At 38.4% G+C, this 8,619-nt stretch overlaps 1 long non-coding RNA gene across 2 annotated transcripts; it reads right to left on the bottom strand.

The window, feature by feature from the left end:
* Positions 1-3,644: 3,644 nt before the first annotated feature.
* Positions 3,645-6,759, bottom strand: LOC127143035 (uncharacterized). 2 transcript variants are annotated; one of them, XR_007814200.1, is made up of 5 exons: positions 6,555-6,759; positions 5,687-6,141; positions 4,936-5,405; positions 4,068-4,522; positions 3,645-3,786 (listed from the first exon to the last, which is right to left on the bottom strand). It is a non-coding gene; the product is annotated as an uncharacterized LOC127143035 (long non-coding RNA). The 2 variants fall into 2 exon arrangements; XR_007814205.1 differs by lacking the exon at positions 4,068-4,522.
* Positions 6,760-8,619: the final 1,860 nt, after the last annotated feature.

The following is an 8,619-nucleotide window of genomic DNA, read 5'->3' as shown; positions in this document are numbered from 1 at the left end:
GACCGTTTTTGACGACTTTTTTTTTTTTTTTGACGTGACTTTTTTTTGACCGTTTTTTACTATACATTTTTTGGTGATTTTTGACGCCGACTATGACATTTTTTTTTGAATATACTATGACTTTTTTGACCGTTTTTGACATCATACTATACTATGACATTTTTGACCGTTTTTGACGCCATACTAAACTATTACTTTTTTTTTTGACCGTTTTTGACGCCATACTAAACTGACTTTTTTTTGACCGTTTTTGACGCCCTACTATACCATGACATTTTTTGGTGATTTTGACGCCGTACTAAACTATGACATTTTTTGACCGTTTTTGATGCCATACTATACTATGACATTTTTTGACTTCATATTATACTATGACATTTTTTTAACGTTTTGGCGCCATACTATACTATGACATTTTTGATGGTTACGGCTTTTGGCCACTTGTAGACAGAGATCAGACTAATTTGAAATCCAAGCTGGAAAACTGGATTTGAACTCTGTGAGAGCAGATCACAGTGTCTGAGCTCACTGTTAGAAATTACTATAAAAACTGCTTTTCTCTCTGAGATCAATAGAGTCGTATTCTAGTAACATAATGAATTATTCACCTCAAAACTCAGAGTGTGATTGTCACAGTTTATTCTTCTCCACTGTTCTGGTTTTGGAGGTGAACTGTTGTTTATTAATGAGATTCAGCTGCTGATTGATTCTTGTGATGATTTTTCATATGTGACAGTAAACAGCTCATTTTCTGAAACAGCCTCTAATGTTTGTTAAATGTTGTGTTTCAGCTGTAATGTTGAAGATTTCTCTGTGTTTTCATGGTTAAACTGTTGATGAGGAATAGGTAGCAGTGTATTGATCATTTTCCTTTCCTTTGTTTGTCTTTCTTTGAGACCAGGACTGAGGCCTCCAGGTAATTCACTAACAGCTTAACATCAACTGTCCAACACAGAGACTGACATTAAATTCTAGCTCTTCAGTAACTGATCTGAGGTCTGAACAGTGTGATTAGTCATAAAAAGACTTCAGTCATTAGTTTACTCACAGAGTTCATGAGTGTACAGTTGAAGTAGAACTTAAACATCATGTGTCTTTCTCTGTTCTTCCTCATCAGTGCAGTAAATCATCAAAATGTGAGGAACTCATTCAGTTCAGTGTCATTAGAAACGCTGTCATTTAGCTTCTTTGTGCTTCTATCAACCAGAGTGAGTTCAGACTGTAACAGGAACATTTCCATCCACTGCTGCTGTGTGAATATCAGCAGCTGCTGGAGTCAGTTCTCCAGTCAGAGCAGCTTCTTCTGTCTCTGTGTAGAAACCTGATTTAACTCTTGGACTAGTTCTGTTTAGTCCAGAACCAGTTAGTCCACACTCTGGTTTCTTTGTAGTTTACTGTCTTTTACCTCTCTGTCTTTGGCAGTTTGAAGTTCAATACGCAGAAACTCTCTGTGCTTTTATCTTGATGTGTTAAAAGTCACATCTTTATATTGGATGTTAAAAAAACATTTTTAAAGACATATATCACATAATATATAATACTATGATGGTAAGACAACTTTTGACCATTTTTTGACGCCATACTATACTATCACATTTTTTGGTGATTTTTGACTCCATACTAAACTATGACTTTTTTTTTTGACCGTTTTTGACGCCATACTATACTATGACATTTTTTGCCGTTTTTGACGCCATACTACACTATGACTTTTTTTGATGGTTTTTTGACTTTTTACTATACTATGACATTTTTTGACCGTTTTTAATGGTTTTTGACGCCATAGTAAACTATGACTTTTTTTGATGGTTTTTGACATCATCCTATACTATTATTTTTTTGGTGATTTTTGACGATATACTATACTATGACATTTTTTGACCGTTTTTGACGCCCTACTATACTATGACATTTTTTGGTGATTTTTGACTTCATATTATACTATGACATTTTTTGACCGTTTTTGACGTCATACTATACTATCACATTTTTTGGTGATTTTTGACTCCATACTAAACTATGACTTTTTTGGTGATTTTTGACTCCATACTAAACTATTACTTTTTTTGACCGTTTTTGATGGTTTTTGACGCCATACTAAACTATGACTTTTTTTGACGCCATATTATACTATGACATTTTTTGAACGTTTTTTGACTCCATGCTACATTTTTGTCACCATACTATGTCAAAAATGGTTAAAATATTTCATAGTATGGTAAGGTCTCAGAAACGGTCCAGAAATGTCAAGGTAGAGTATGGCGTCAAAAATGTCAGAGTATAGTGAGGCATCAAAAATGGTTTAAAAAATGTCACATTATAGTATGTTATCAAAAATGGTCAAATATGTCACAGTATAGTATATTCTATGACATTCTTTACAGTTTTAATGCTTTACTATACCGTGGCGTTTTTGTTGTATAAAGTGACATTTTTACTTCTATTTTGGATTACTCTTGCTTCTGAATGGCTATTATATCACAGATTAGTTTTTCTGTAACTTTTACCATTACATAATAGTTTTCTTAATACGTATCAATTCTAAATTTACAGATAACTTTTACTGTTCCAAACTACTTCTAGTAACAGATTTTTTGTCTATTACATTTTACTTCTGACATTGCTAATTATTTTGACATTATTTCTATTAATGCAGTTTACTAAAAGATTATTTTCATACACTAGATTACTTCTATTATTACCCTTTTCAATTTTACTGAAATCTGAACATAAACAATTGAATGTCAGTGCTTGTGTTGGATAGTTGATGGAAAACTATTTGTGAATTACCTGGAGACTTTTGTCCTGGTCCCAAAGAACTTCATCATATGAAGACTGTCTGTGGATAGTGGATGACGTTTCAGCGATCGGTGGACGATGTCATGGATGAAGTGGTGACACCTGGAGGAAACCAAAGAGAAACATACAAAGGAAAATGATCAATACACTGCTACCTATTCCTCATCAACAGTTTAACCATGAAAACACAGAGAAATATTCAACATTACAGCTGAACCACAACATTTAACAAACATTAGAGGTTGTTTCAGAAAATCAACAGTTGACTGTCATCACCTCCTGAACAACCAACAACAACAAATATTTGGAAAAAAGTCAAATGATTATTTGTGTGTCAATCAACTAATCATTGAAGCAATCATGTACGTTACTTTTACATTACATCTATTAATACAGTTTAATTATACATTATTTTTATATTGCAGATTACTTCTATTATTACACTTTTCTGATATACTGAACACAATGTCAGTGATCTGTGTTGGACAGTTGATGTAAAGCTGTTTGTGAATTACCTGGAGGCCTCAGTTCTGGTCTCAAAGAACTTCTTCATTGTTCAAACACTCTTCTGTGATCGTGGACTACGTCTCTGTGATCGCGGACAATGTCTCTGAGATTATGGACAAAGTCTCCGTGATCGCGGACAGTGTCTTTGTGATCGGTGGACGATGTCTCTGAGATCATAGACGCTGTCTCTGTGATCATTAACAATGTCTCCATGATCGCGGGCAGTGCCGTCAAATCGGTGACCCCCGTCTCCGCCGATTCTATCGCAAGGTCTCTACGAAGCATGGGACAATGTCTCTGATCAAGGACAACGCCTCTCTCGTCTTTGGACAAGGTCTCTGCGATCACGGACAATGTCTCTGATCGTGGACGATGTCTCCCTCATCCTCAACAACGTCTCTCCGATCATGGACCATGTCTCTGCGATCGTGGACCATGTCTCTGTGATCGTGGACGATGTGGTGGACGAAGTGGTGACACCTGGAGGAAACCAAAGAGAAACATACAAAGGAAAATGATCAATACACTGCTACCTATTCCTCATCAACAGTTTAACCATGAAAACACAGAGAAATCTTCAACATTACAGCTGAACCACAACATTTAACATTTTCTGACCATTTTTGACACCTTACTATACTATGACATCTTATGATGGTTTCTGACGCCTTACTATACTATGTCATTTTTTGAACATTTTTGATGCCTTACTAAACAGTGATCTGTGTTGGACAGTTGATGTAAAGCTGTTTGTGAATTACCTGGAGGCCTCAGTTCTGGTCTCAAAGAACTTCTTCATTGTTCAAACACTCTCTGTGATCGTGGACTACGTCTCTGTGATCGCGGACAATGTCTCTGAGATTATGGACAAAGTCTCTGATCATGGACAGTGTCTTTGTGATCGTGGACGATGTCTCTGAGATCATAGACGCTGTCTCTGTGACCATCGACAATGTCTCCATGATCGCGGGCAGTGCCGTCAAATCGGTGACCCCCGTCTCCGCCGATTCTATCGCAAGGTCTCTACGAAGCATGGGACAATGTCTCTGATCAAGGACAACGTCTCTCTCATCTTTGACAAGGTCTCTGCGATCACGGACAATGTCTCTGATCGTGGACGATGTCTCCCTCATCCTCAACAACGTCTCTCCGATCATGGACCATGTCTCTGCGATCGTGGACCATGTCTCTGTGATCGAGGACGAAGTGGTGACACCTGGAGGAAACCAAAGAGAAACATACAAAGGAAAATGATCAATACACTGCTACCTATTCCTCATCAACAGTTTAACCATGAAAACACAGAGAAATATTCAACATTACAGCTGAACCACAACATTTAACAAACATTAGAGGTTGTTTCAGAAAATCAACAGTTGACTGTCATCACCTCCTGAACAACCAACAACAACAAATATTTGGAAAAAAGTCAAATGATTATTTGTGTGTCAATCAACTAATCATTGAAGCAATCATGTACGTTACTTTTACATTACATCTATTAATACAGTTTAATTATACATTATTTTTATATTGCAGATTACTTCTATTATTACACTTTTCTGATATACTGAACACAATGTCAGTGATCTGTGTTGGACAGTTGATGTAAAGCTGTTTGTGAATTACCTGGAGGCCTCAGTTCTGGTCTCAAAGAACTTCTTCATTGTTCAAACACTCTCTGTGATCGTGGACTACGTCTCTGTGATCGCGGACAATGTCTCTGAGATTATGGACAAAGTCTCCGTGATCGCGGACAGTGTCTTTGTGATCGTGGACGATGTCTCTGAGATCATAGACGCTGTCTCCTGTGATCATTAACAATGTCTCCATGATCGCGGGCAGTGCCGTCAAATCGGTGACCCCCGTCTCCGCCGATTCTATCGCAAGGTCTCTACGAAGCATGGGACAATGTCTCTGATCAAGGACAACGCCTCTCTCGTCTTTGACAAGGTCTCTGCGATCACGGACAATGTCTCTGATCGTGGACGATGTCTCCCTCATCCTCAACAACGTCTCTCCGATCATGGACCATGTCTCTGCGATCGTGGACCATGTCTCTGTGATCGTGGACGATGTGGTGGACGAAGTGGTGACACCTGGAGGAAACCAAAGAGAAACATACAAAGGAAAATGATCAATACACTGCTACCTATTCCTCATCAACAGTTTAACCATGAAAACACAGAGAAATCTTCAACATTACAGCTGAACCACAACATTTAACATTTTCTGACCATTTTTGACACCTTACTATACTATGACATCTTATGATGGTTTCTGACGCCTTACTATACTATGTCATTTTTTGAACATTTTTGATGCCTTACTAAACAGTGATCTGTGTTGGACAGTTGATGTAAAGCTGTTTGTGAATTACCTGGAGGCCTCAGTTCTGGTCTCAAAGAACTTCTTCATTGTTCAAACACTCTCTGTGATCGTGGACTACGTCTCTGTGATCGCGGACAATGTCTCTGAGATTATGGACAAAGTCTCTGATCATGGACAGTGTCTTTGTGATCGTGGACGATGTCTCTGAGATCATAGACGCTGTCTCTGTGACCATCGACAATGTCTCCATGATCGCGGGCAGTGCCGTCAAATCGGTGACCCCCGTCTCCGCCGATTCTATCGCAAGGTCTCTACGAAGCATGGGACAATGTCTCTGATCAAGGACAACGTCTCTCTCATCTTTGACAAGGTCTCTGCGATCACGGACAATGTCTCTGATCGTGGACGATGTCTCCCTCATCCTCAACAACGTCTCTCCGATCATGGACCATGTCTCTGCGATCGTGGACCATGTCTCTGTGATCGAGGACGAAGTGGTGACACCTGGAGGAAACCAAAGAGAAACATACAAAGGAAAATGATCAATACACTGCTACCTATTCCTCATCAACAGTTTAACCATGAAAACACAGAGAAATATTCAACATTACAGCTGAACCACAACATTTAACAAACATTAGAGGTTGTTTCAGAAAATCAACAGTTGACTGTCATCACCTCCTGAACAACCAACAACAACAAATATTTGGAAAAAAGTCAAATGATTATTTGTGTGTCAATCAACTCATCATTGAAGCAATCATGTACGTTACTTTTACATTACATCTATTAATACAGTTTAATTATACATTATTTTTATATTGCAGATTACTTCTATTATTACACTTTTCTGATATACTGAACACAATGTCAGTGATCTGTGTTGGACAGTTGATGTAAAGCTGTTTATGAATTACCTGGAGGCCTCTGTCCTGGTCTCAAAGAACTTCTTCATTGTTCAAACACTCTCTGTGATCGTGGACTACGTCTCTGTGATCGCGGACAATGTCTCTGAGATTATGGACAAAGTCTCTGTGATCGCGGACAGTGTCTTTGTGATCGTGGACGATGTCTCTGAGATCATAGACGCTGTCTCTGTGATCATTAACAATGTCTCCATGATCGCGGCAGTGCCGTCAAATCGGTGACCCCCGTCTCCGCCGATTCTATCGCCAAGGTCTCTACGAAGCATGGGACAATGTCTCTGATCAAGGACAACGCCTCTCTCGTCTTTGACAAGGTCTCTGCGATCACGGACAATGTCTCTGATCGTGGACGATGTCTCCCTCATCCTCAACAACGTCTCTCCGATCATGGACCATGTCTCTGTGATCGTGGATGAAGTGGTGACACCTGGAGGAAACCAAAGAGAAACATACAAAGGAAAATGATCAATACACTGCTACCTATTCCTCATCAACAGTTTAACCATGAAAACACAGAGAAATATTCAACATTACAGCTGATCCACAACATTTAACAAACATTAGAGGCTGTTTCAGAAAATCAACAGTTGACTGTCATCACTCCTGAACAACCAACACAACAAATATTTGGAAAAAAGTCAAATGATTATTTGTGTGTCAATCAACTAATCATTGAAGCAATCATGTATGTTACTGTGAACTGTACAATAAACACTATCATTTAAGTAAATACAGTGAATACAGTATATACAGTAAGTGAATACAGGATTTTAACTTGTACTGTTTATTATACTTCAGTAAAGTCTGAGTATTTCTTCCACTACAGACGGTCTCATACACAATCATTATTTCTTTATTAACACATATTTAACATGTTTTTCGTTTTGTGGTTGTTTTCATTGAATGAATAACAACCAAACTTACAAAGGTTTTAACAGCAGCTTAAGTGTAAAAGTGTAGAACCGGTCATTATATACTGTAAAGATATTTCTAAAATCCACCCTCTGACCAACCAGTTAAAACTGACACACACACGAGACATTTCAAAATTCACCCTGCGTTGTTTTGCATTTGGTGACTTTCAGTCCGAATAAAAGAATCTTTCCAGTTACATCAACAAAGTTTTCTTTAACAGAATTCAAATCTCGTCTCATGATCTGAGTGTATCTTCACACCCCCAACAGATATTAATCATTACAGCTGAACCAGAACATTCTCCAAACATTAGAGGAGTGTTTTGAGAAAATGAGCTGTTTCCTGTCACGTGACAAGAAAAAGCTTCACGTCCTGAAGAACCAACAACAAAGGAACTAAAATGTTTGAGACTCAAACTTGTGGGAGGAGCTCAGAGTTAAGTTTAATTTTCAAGCTTGACTTTAACAGATAACTGAGTTCAGTCAAGTATTAACTCACCACAAACTAATTCCTCCTCACTAATATGCACAACTGTGGGTCAACAGATAGCTACAGACAGATTACCGCCACAAATCTACAAACAAAAACAACAGACAAAAAAAACAGAGACTCAGAACAATCACAACGAGAAACTGAACTGCCACAATGAAACCAAAAATAACCTCAGAGAAATGTCAAATGATCAGGAGACAGAACTACAGAGACGCAGTAACAACGACCACAAAGAGACAAAGAAGCAGCGGAACAGATGGAAAACAACCGAGTAAAGACACAACAGACACAAAATGATCACAACGACATGACAATCAGACAAACAGACAGTTGCCATAGCAACTCATGTCAGGACCGCTACAGTCACAGAAACAAACACACTTTAACCCACGCAAATAAAAACGACGACAAAAAGGGAAAGGCCGCAAATGCATCACTTACAGAGAAGGCTAATGCTAACGCTCACAGGTAATGTTAACGCTGACGTCCAGGTGTAAAGCAGCCAGGTACAGACGCAATACGAAACAAAATGACCACAAATAAACACAACAGATGACAACAACACGACAGAGCGTATAAACTGAATTAAAATGACCAGGATGAAACACAAAGTTACAAAGTGATTCACAATGTCGGTAAAGTGTCTGTA

This window comes from Lates calcarifer, linkage group LG1 (genome assembly GCF_001640805.2).
Source record: "Lates calcarifer isolate ASB-BC8 linkage group LG1, TLL_Latcal_v3, whole genome shotgun sequence".
Classification (NCBI taxonomy): Eukaryota; Metazoa; Chordata; class Actinopteri; family Centropomidae; genus Lates; species Lates calcarifer.
Note: the sequence above shows the minus strand (reverse complement) of the source record. Positions and strands in the feature narration are given on the sequence as shown.